Source organism: Salmo salar, chromosome ssa27 (genome assembly GCF_905237065.1).
Source record: "Salmo salar chromosome ssa27, Ssal_v3.1, whole genome shotgun sequence".
Lineage (NCBI taxonomy): Eukaryota > Metazoa > Chordata > Actinopteri > Salmoniformes > Salmonidae > Salmo > Salmo salar.
Window position 1 is genome coordinate 24,936,453 of NC_059468.1, and position 10,093 is coordinate 24,946,545.

The following is a 10,093-nucleotide window of genomic DNA, read 5'->3' on the forward strand; positions in this document are numbered from 1 at the left end:
CTCTCTGTTGCTCAATGGCATATTCATTGCAGATTGTGCATTTACTGACATAGTCTTTGATTTCACTCTGCATTCCTGGCCAATACAGTGTGTCATGTGCTTGTCTGTAACAGGCCTCACCTCCTATGTGACTTGAGTGCACGCGCGCCAACATCTCAGGGCGCAGAGACCGGGGAATAACGACTCTCTGACCCTTGAATATTACTCCGTTTTGAACACTGAGCTCCTCTTTGACTGGCCAATATTCTCTGACGGCTAAAGCAGTTTCTTCCTTGCAGTCGGGCCAGCCCATCAGAATCACAGACCTCAATGCCTGGAGTTGCTCGTCCCTGTCTGTGTGCTGTCTGATTTGTATAAGGCGCTGGTCCGTAACATTGAGGTAGTCAGCCTGGTTGATGTGTTCAACATCCACTTGCTCTGTTTGTAAGCTGCACACTGCATGTTGTTCATGCATGGAGCGTGTGTGAGTGCCTGATGCAGTAGCCCTGCTGAGCGTGTCACTCACATACATCTCTGGCCCTGGCTTATACACCACCTTGAGGTTGTAGTTTTGTAGGGCCAGTAGCATGCACTGCAGTCGTTTCGGGGCATTCAGGAGAGGCTTGCTGAATATAGCAATAAGGGGCTTGTGATCTGTCTCTGCGGTAATATTGTCGCGCCCGTACAGGTAGTGGTGGAAGTGTTGGCATGCAAACACAATGCTGAGGCACTCCTCCTCTATCTGGGCATAGTTCTGCTCTGTTGGGGTGAGTGCCCTAGAGGCGAATGCCACAGGCTGGCCCTCCTGCAGGAGGCAACAGCCCAGTCCATACTGGCTTAAGTCACTCTGAATCGTGACAGGTTTTGACACATCGTAGTATCGCAGTACAGGTGTCTGGGTGACCAGTTGTTTTATTTCCCTCACCGCTGCGTCATGTTTTGGGAGCCAATGCCAGATGGTGTCCTTGTCCATGAGCCTCCTTAGTGGCTCACACACTTCAGAGAGCCGCGGTAGGAACTTGGCCAGGTAGGTGACGAATCCGATGAAGCGCTGCACTTGTAAAGAACATCCTCCAACGTGGGCATAATGTAATGTGAGCATCGCAGAGCCCGGTTGAGGTGTTTAGGATCATATCCGTAGCTTGTCTGGTTTCTTGACGATAACCATATTACTTATCCAGTCTGTAGGCTCGGTGACGGATATGATGTGGCCATCTGCTTTGTATTTGTCAAGCTGAGCCTTTGTAGCTGCTTTCATGGCCACTGGTACATTGCGGGGTGCACACTGGACAGGCTGGATTGCTGCGTCCAACTCAAAGTGGACTTCGCCGGGAACTGACTCGACCGGTGCGTTGAAGACATCATGGTACTTGCTTAGGAGTGTCTCCTTGCTCAGGGGCCCAGCCTGGACATTGTCTATAATGTTAAGATCAGCTGGGATGGTGAAGTTAATAAGCCCAAGGCGCTCGCGTGTAGAACCTGACAGTAATGGCTGTTGACTAGCCTCAACTATTTCAAACTCAAGAGTGTGTTTCTGGCCACGTAAAACACACTCTGTCACAAACAGGCCTAAAGAGGTCATGAACTGGCCTGAATACAGTTTCAGCTTGGTGCTACTCTGTGTGCGTTTGTCTCTGGGCGCGAGCCTCCTTTTATCTTTAAGGCTCATAACGTTACATGTGGCCCCTGAATCTAGCTGGCATTGCTGTGGTTTATTATTAAGTAGTAGAGTGACAAACCACTTTTGTCCTTTTACCCTCACTGCCCCTATGCACTCGCTAGCATATACATCCTCTGTGCTGTTGTTCCCTTCATCTGTGTTTGTTTCGATGGAGTGCACTTTACCCTCCTTTCTCTTGCTTTTCATGCAGACCCTTACGAAGTGATTAGCTGTACCACAGGATTTGCATATTTTTCCATAGGCTGGGCAGTGTTCTTTTCCCCGTCCATGAGAAATGCCACAATATCGGCATGTATTGGGGTTGTCTACTGCAGAGTTGGCTGTAGTATTAGCATTAGCTGTGGCAAAGGGGAATTTCTTTACTGGCTGCCTGAATGTAGCATTAACATTGTCCATATGTTGCCTTTCTAGCTCCATGGACTTTATCCATATATCAGTAAGCTCTGCTGCACGGCATGTCTCCACTGCCAAGACCACCGTCAGGTTCTCTCAGCAAACGTCTGCGGGTGCCCTCATCAGTTATGCCAAGCACTATCTTATCTCTGATCAGTTCATCTCTTAAAGCACCATAGTCACATGTAGCTCTGCCTTTTCCCTTCGCCTAGTGACAAAGCTGTCAATGGACTCCCCGTCCTCCTGTTTGCAACAACCGAAAACATTACGCTCGTAGATAACGTTCTTTGCTGGCTTAAAGTAATGTTCAAGAGCATCAAGAATAGCTGTAGCGTTACCATGCTGAGCTGCTGTTAGGTTCAGGTTGTGTTTGTATACGTGTCGGCATTCAGCTCCCATTATAGTCCTCAAAGTGGCAGCCACTACCTCATCGTCCTTTTTGCTGAAGTCCCGTTGCTAGTGCATAGTCCTCCCATTCACCTCTAGACGTATCCCAGTTTGTGCTCCAATCTCCGCTGAGCTTCATAACGGCGGGAGGGGGAATGTTCGCTGCCATGTCTAACCGGTGCTAACAACACTGATGCTAATTAGCAAACTCACTCTAGCTAAGGACAATTCCGGCAAAGTTTTACTCAAATAAGCATTTTTGGGGGGTAAACCAGAACAGGTGACTCTAATTTGCGGAAAGCATGGTTAGTTATCCGACTCTGACACCATGTTTGAATGTTAAATTACGAGACAGAGGCATTGATGCGAGTAACCACGGCCGGATAATCATTATTTGAATGTTAAATTACGAGACAGAGGCATTGATGCGATTTTCACGGCCGGATAAAAAACGTACCCGATTTAATCTGGTTATTACTCCTGCCCAGAAACTAGAATATGCATATAATTATTTGATTTGGATAGAAAACACCCTAAAGTTTCTAAAACTGTTTGAATGGTGTCTGTGAGTATAACAGAATTCATATGGCAGGCCAAAACCTGAGAAGATTCTATATGGGAAGTGCCCTGTCTGACCATTTCTTGGCCTTCTGTAGCCTCTTTATCGAAAATAGAGGATCTCTGCTGTAACGTGACATTTTCTAAGGCTCCCATAGGCTCTCAGAAGGCGCCAGAATGGGGAATGATAACTCTGCAGTCCCTGGGCGAAAAACAGTAGGGCTTTTGGAAAGTGGTCGTTCTGAGAACAATGACACTGGCGCACGCGTGCATGTGAAGACTCCATTTTCTATTTTCAGTGTTTGAATGAAAACAAGGTCTTCCGGTTGGAATATTATCGCTATTTTACGAGAAAAATCGCATAAAAATTGATTTTAAACAGCGTTTGAGATGCTTCGAAGTACGGTAATGGAATATTTCGAATTTTTTTGTCACGACACGCGCCGGCGCGTCACCCTTCGGATAGTGTCTTGAATGCAAGAACAAAATGCAGCTATTTGGATATAACTATGGATTATTTGGAACCAAAACAACATTGGGTGTTGAAGTAGAAGTCCTGGGAGTGCATTCTGACGAAGACCAGCAAAGGTAATCCAATTTTTCTTATAGTAAATCTGAGTTTGGTGAGTGCCAAACTTGGTGGGTGTCAAAATAGCTAGCCATGATGGCTGGGCTATCTACTCAGAATATTGCAAAATGTGCTTTCACCGAAAAGCTATTTTAAAATCGGACACCGCGATTGCATAAAGGAGTTCTGTATCTATAATTCTTAAAATAATTGTTATGCTTTTTGTCAATGTTTATCGTGAGTAATTTAGTAAATTCACTGGAAGTTTTCGGTGGGTATGCTAGTTCTGAACATCACATGCTAATGTAAAAAGCTGGTTTTTGATATAAATATCAACTTGATTGAACAAAACATGCATGTATTGTATAACATAATGTCCTAGGAGTGTCATCTGATGAAGATCATCAAAGGTTAGTGCTGCATTTAGCTGTGGTTTTGGTTTTTGTGACATTATATGCTAGCTTGAAAAATGGGTGTGTGATTATTTCTGGCTGGGTACTCTCCTGACATAATCTAATGTTTTGCTTTCGTTGTAAAGCATTTTTGAAATCGGACAATGTGGTTAGATAAAGGAGAGTCTTGTTTTTAAAATGGTGTAAAATAGTCATATGTTTGAAAAATTGAAGTTTTTGGATTTTTGAGGTGTTTGTAATTCGCACCACACTCTATCATTGGATATTGGTGAGGCGTTCCGCTAGCGGAACATCTGTCCCTAACAGGATAAGCTGGTAACAGGTATCACCAGCCAGCTTCAGTCCATACCGCACCAGGAGTATGGAGTTGAGAGTGTGCAGTGACATTATATTTCTTACCTTTGACTTGACCACACTCATTTGGCTGAATAGCCGTTCAACCTACGCATTTGAGTGTGGCAAGGAGAGGGCAGCGAGTGCAGCTTTGCACAGTTCTTCAAATGGATTTGACCCGGAAGAGTCTGTGTAGTTATTCACTCCATTCCAAAACTCAACTGTATTTTCAGTTGAGTCCCACCTAAACAGATGGATGTTTCTCCATTGGGAAACAATTTAGTCAATTGTTTGAGGCTGGTACCCCAGTAGCTCAGCTTCTTTAATAATTTCGGTGGTGCCTTTATTGTGCTTTAGCGTTTCCTTAACACTTAACAAGGCCATGTTTTGCAAGGCTTCTAGGTTGTCTGGGAGCCTTGCTTGCAGCTCCTTGCTTAAAGCAACCATGTATTTGATGCACCGTCTCTGAATTTCCTTTTTGTCCTTTGGCGCAAGACTGAGTTGGTACACCATGCTCTCGAAAAGGTACCCAAGGAATGGTGATGGACTGAGATGTCCATCAATGTCATCCTTCAGGACATCAATTTTTGCCATAGGGTTGACTGCTCTGCTGCAAATTGATGTTAAGAGGTGTACCAGATTGTCCAAAAGCTTGACAGAATCTGTTTGCTCTCCCTCAAATTACTTCACTGCAACTTGTACGTCGGACAGGATTAATTACAAGAATGTCAGGAAGACATAGTTGGTCTTGTCCATGTACATGGCGTGGAGCACATCCACCATGTAGCAATGCTCACTGGACTTGGACAACTCAAAGTGGAGTTTCAGTTCTTCCCACTGGCTCAATATACGAGTTACAGCAGGCTCAATCGATAGCCAACGTGTGGCACAGACTTTGGTGATCTGCAGGGGTTTCTGGCCACAATTGATGGTGGCATACACTACTTTGTACGCCTCGCGCCATTTTGGGGAAATCAAAAACCAGTTGTAGGTTTCCCTGATTAAGTACTCAACACTCCTAGGGATGGTTTCTTTGGATGCTGCACTGACAGCCAATTGTAAAGAATGACACACACAGTGGATGAGTACCAAATTGGGCAATGCACATTCTTCCTTTAAAATCTTGTGCACCCTGTTGTTCACCCTGTTGTGCACCCCAGTCGTCACGGACCCATTATCAGTGCCGAAACCCTGAAGATTTAATTTTTTAAGGTTGCACTTCTCAAGAAACTAAACTACCGCCTTTGCTATTGATCTGGCGTCGCCCCCCTCCAATTCAACCAGCCCGAGAAATGTGAACACAACGGTTCTTTTTTTTAGCACTGAAATACCAAATCACCACACCCAGGTATTTCGAGACACTGACATCAGTGGACTCATTCAAAAGGAGACTGAACTTCTCATCCCCCACACCTGATGTTACCCTTTTGAGAAAATAAGGAGCCAGTACTCCCCTAATCATTTCTGTGCACTTAGAAGTTTGTTGCTGCCACAGAATCTGAAAAGGCAGCTTTGCAAGCCATACCTAAATGGTCGCATGCTAGCAGCGAACAATGCTCCGCAATGTCCATTGCCATAGTAGCTTCTGCGCTTTTGCAGTTATCCACTTTCTTAACCAACTGTTGGTAATGTAGACTGCATTGCGGGGTTGTACAGTTTTGATTTATTTATATGCTTTGCTGTAGCACCATGCTTTTTGATGTCATACAGTGAGGGAAAAAAGTATTTGATCCCCTGCTGATTTTGTATGTTTGCCCACTGACAAAGAAATGATCAGTCTATAATTTTAATGGTAGGTTTATTTGAACAGTGACAGACAGAATAACAACAAAACAATCCAGAAAAACACATGTCAAAAATGTTATAAATTGATTTGCATTTTAATGAGGGAAATAAGTATTTGACCCCCTTTCAATCAGAAAGATTTCTGGCTCCCAGTTGTCTTTTATACAGGTAACGAGCTGAGATTAGAAGCACACTCTTAAAGGGAGTGCTCCTAATCTCAGTTTGTTACCTGTATAAAAGACACCTGTCCACAGAAGCAATCAATCAGATTTCAAACTCTCCACCATGGCCAAGACCAAAGAGCTCTCCAAGGATGTCAGGGACAAGATTGTAGACCTACACAAGGCTGGAATGGGCTACAAGACCATCGCCAAGCAGCTTGGTGAGAAGGTGACAACAGTTGGTGCGATTATTCGCAAATGGAAGAAACACAAAAGAACTGTCAATCTCCCTCGGCCTGGGGCTCCATGCAAGATCTCACCTCGTGGAGTTGCAATGATCATGAGAACGGTGAGGAATCAGCCCAGAACGACACGGGAGGATCTTGTCAATGATCTCAAGGCAGCTGGGACCATAGTCACCAACAAAACAATTGGTTAACACACTACGCCGTGAAGGACTGAAATCCTGCAGCACCACAAGGTCCCCCTGCTCAAGGAAGCACATATACATGCCCGTCTGAAGTTTGCCAATGAACATCTGAATGATTCAGAGGACAACTGGGTGAAAGTGTTGTGGTCAGATGAGAACAAAATGGAGCTCTTTGGCATCAATTCAACTCGCCGTGTTTGGAGGAGGAGGAATGCTGCCTATGACCCCAAGAACACCATCCCCACCGTCAAAAATGGAGGTGGAAACATTATGCTTTGGGGGTGTTTTTCTGCTAAGAGGACAGGACAACTTCACCGCATCTAAGGGACGATGGACGGGGCCATGTACCGTCAAATCTTGGGTGAGAACCTCCTTCCCTCAGCCAGGGAATTGAAAATGGGTCGTGGATGGGTATTCCAGCATGACAATGACCCAAAACACACGGCCAAGGCAACAAAGGAGTGGCTCAAGAAGAAGCAGGTCCTGGAGTGGCCTAGCCAGTCTCCAGACCTTAATCCCATAGAAAATCTGTGGAGGGAGCTGAAGGTTCGAGTTGCCAAACGTCAGCCTCGAAACCTTAATGACTTGGAGAAGATCTGCAAAGAGGAGTGGGACAAAATCCCTCCTGAGATGTGTGCAAACCTGGTGGCCAACTACAAGAAACGTCTGACCTCTGTGATTGCCAACAAGGGTTTTGCCAGTCTCCTCTCCTCCTCTTCCTATCCTCCCTCCATCCCTCCCTTTTTTTTAGACCCAGCCTATACTGCTACTCCTTGGTGGAGAAACAAGGAAAATAAAGTTTGGAATACCATTTGAATACTAATATAAATTGCGTCCTTCATTCCCTCTTTGATGGCAATCATTTTCTGACTAGTTTTAAAGGAAAGCAATAATAGTTTCTTCCTTCCATATTTTTTAAAAGTTTTATTTAACTAGGCAAGTCAGTATGAACAAAATCTTATTTTCAATGACGGCCTAGGAACAGTGGGTTAACTGCCTGTTCAGGGGCAGAATGACAGATTTGTACCTTGTCAGCTCAGGGAATTGAACTTGCAACCGTTCGGTTACTAATCCAACACTCTAACCACTAGGCTACCCAGCACTAGGCTACCCTGCCTGCAGTTTTCTGTAGGCTAGTTGCAGTGGCGACCTGTCATTCAGGGCAGGTTTTATGGGGGGAGGGGGAGATTTCCTGTTTTGCATGTTATTTTGGCATTAATGTATGTCACATATCAGTTTGCAAACAATGTAAAAAAATATATATATCCTTGTTTTAATAAAGCCACATACAAACATGGTCTCTCTTTTGTTTTCTTGAGCAAGACAGCTCCAATATGCAGGTGTTTCAGCCTAGCTCAGTGCATTCTGTGGTGGTGGGGCAAGCCAGCAGAAAACACGGAGCGTTGAGCCGTGATTGGCTCAGTGTTCTGTCACTCATGGGGACACTACGTCACCGCCAAGTCTAAGGGTAGAGTTAGAAAATTCTAGCCCCTTGGGTGCTGCCATAGAGTTACATTAGATGTGCCCATCCAAGAAGGCTCAAGGTCATTGGCCACAAATAAAATGACTTCAAATCACGTTATATGTACAGTATCTTTGATTGGACTGATCATGTCAACATCATACTTTCAAAACCTTAGCTAGCAGTTGTCATGACGTTGGCCTGTGGGTAAGGTTTATGACCCCCCCATAATTACCTTTCTCCCTTCCCTCTCTCTCTGACTCTACTGAAGGACTCTTGAATAGCCTTTGTTAAACATAGAGAGTCTGGGAACATCAAACAAGTGGGGGGAAAGGAACCATATTTCGGTAATAGAACCAGTTGAAAATATGCGTTGGTACTTAATGAATATGATTTCAGTTCGGTTGTCATCTGAGACATTATGACTGATGACAGGACGACATAAACTGTATCTGGGAAAGTCTACACATTCTAGTTATCAGATTCACATGGAATTGTTGTGCTATTTAAATGTTTGAATATGAATCTATTTGTGAAAAGATTAAATGTAATTTTAGCTTCCAAATGAGAGAATTGGTTTTTCATAAGGTTAGAGCCCTGCTCAATCAGTGGCCTGCCCTGTGAAGAGACATGGGTTATAAACTATGAAACACAGCCTTCTCTCCCTCCACTATATAAGCCCTTGACGAAAATGTAACCTTCTGTTCCGAGGACGATAGGACGACGGTCCATACGTTAAAAAGGACTAACATGTCAACTACAGAACTAAGCCAACCTCAGCGTGAGCTTTGGTTGTGAATGGTATGAACTTTGAACTCTTATTCACTAAAGAAGTGAGCCATCCTAGCCGTTGAGTTAGCAACAGCAGCTGTAAACGTGGGCTAGGAAAGGACAGACGACGTATCCAGTCTAACATACAACGAAGATACTATAACGTATCCAATTTACCACCAGAGACATTCTTCCGAGGACAGGAAGATCTCTGTTGGCCAACACGGCCAGCATCTACGACCAACCTACCAAAGCGCAGCTCAGAGTAAATATTTATTGCGTTTTCCTTTTCCAAATGGGCGGTAATTTAGAATGCATAAGATACTGTATTTACGATAGCACAGCTTCTCCCTTTGTTCCTCAGTCTTCCCGCTCTTTCATTCAAGCCCAACCCCCAATCTTTGTGTAACCAGCCGTCATACAGGTTCTGTCCCCCAGGGAAGTTTTCTGTATGACATAATTTGCATTCTGTGTATATGTAATTCTGTGTGATTAGTTAGTTATTTAGTAAATAAATAATTAAATCAAATCAAATCAAATTTATTTATATAGCCCTTCGTACATCAGCTGATATCTCAAAGTGCTGTACAGAAACCCAGCCTAAAACCCCAAATAGCAAGCAATGCATGTGAAAGAAGCACGGTGGCTAGGAAAAACTCCCTAGGAAAAATTCCCTAGAAAGGCCAAAAACCTAGGAAGAAACCTAGAGAGGAACCAGGCTATGAGGGGTGGCCAGTCCTCTTCTGGCTGTGCCGGGTGGATATTATAACAGAACATGGTCAAGATGTTAAAATGTTCATAAATGACCAGCATGGTCAAATAATAATAATCATAGTAGTTGTCGAGGGTGCAACAAGCACGTCCGGTGAACAGGTCAGGGTTCCATAGCCGCAGGCAGAACAGTTGAAACTGGAGCAGCAGCACGGCCAGGTGGACTGGGGACAGCAAGGAGTCATCATGCCAGGTAGTCCTGAGGCATGGTCCTAGGGCTCAGGTCCTCCAAGAGAAAGAAAGAAAGAGAGAAAGAGAGAATTAGAGAGAGCATATTTCAATTCACACAGGACACCGGATAAGACAAGAGAAATACTCCAGATGTAACAGACTGACCCTAGCCCCCCGACACATAAACTACTGCAGCATAAATACTGGAGGCTGAGACAGGAGGGATCAGA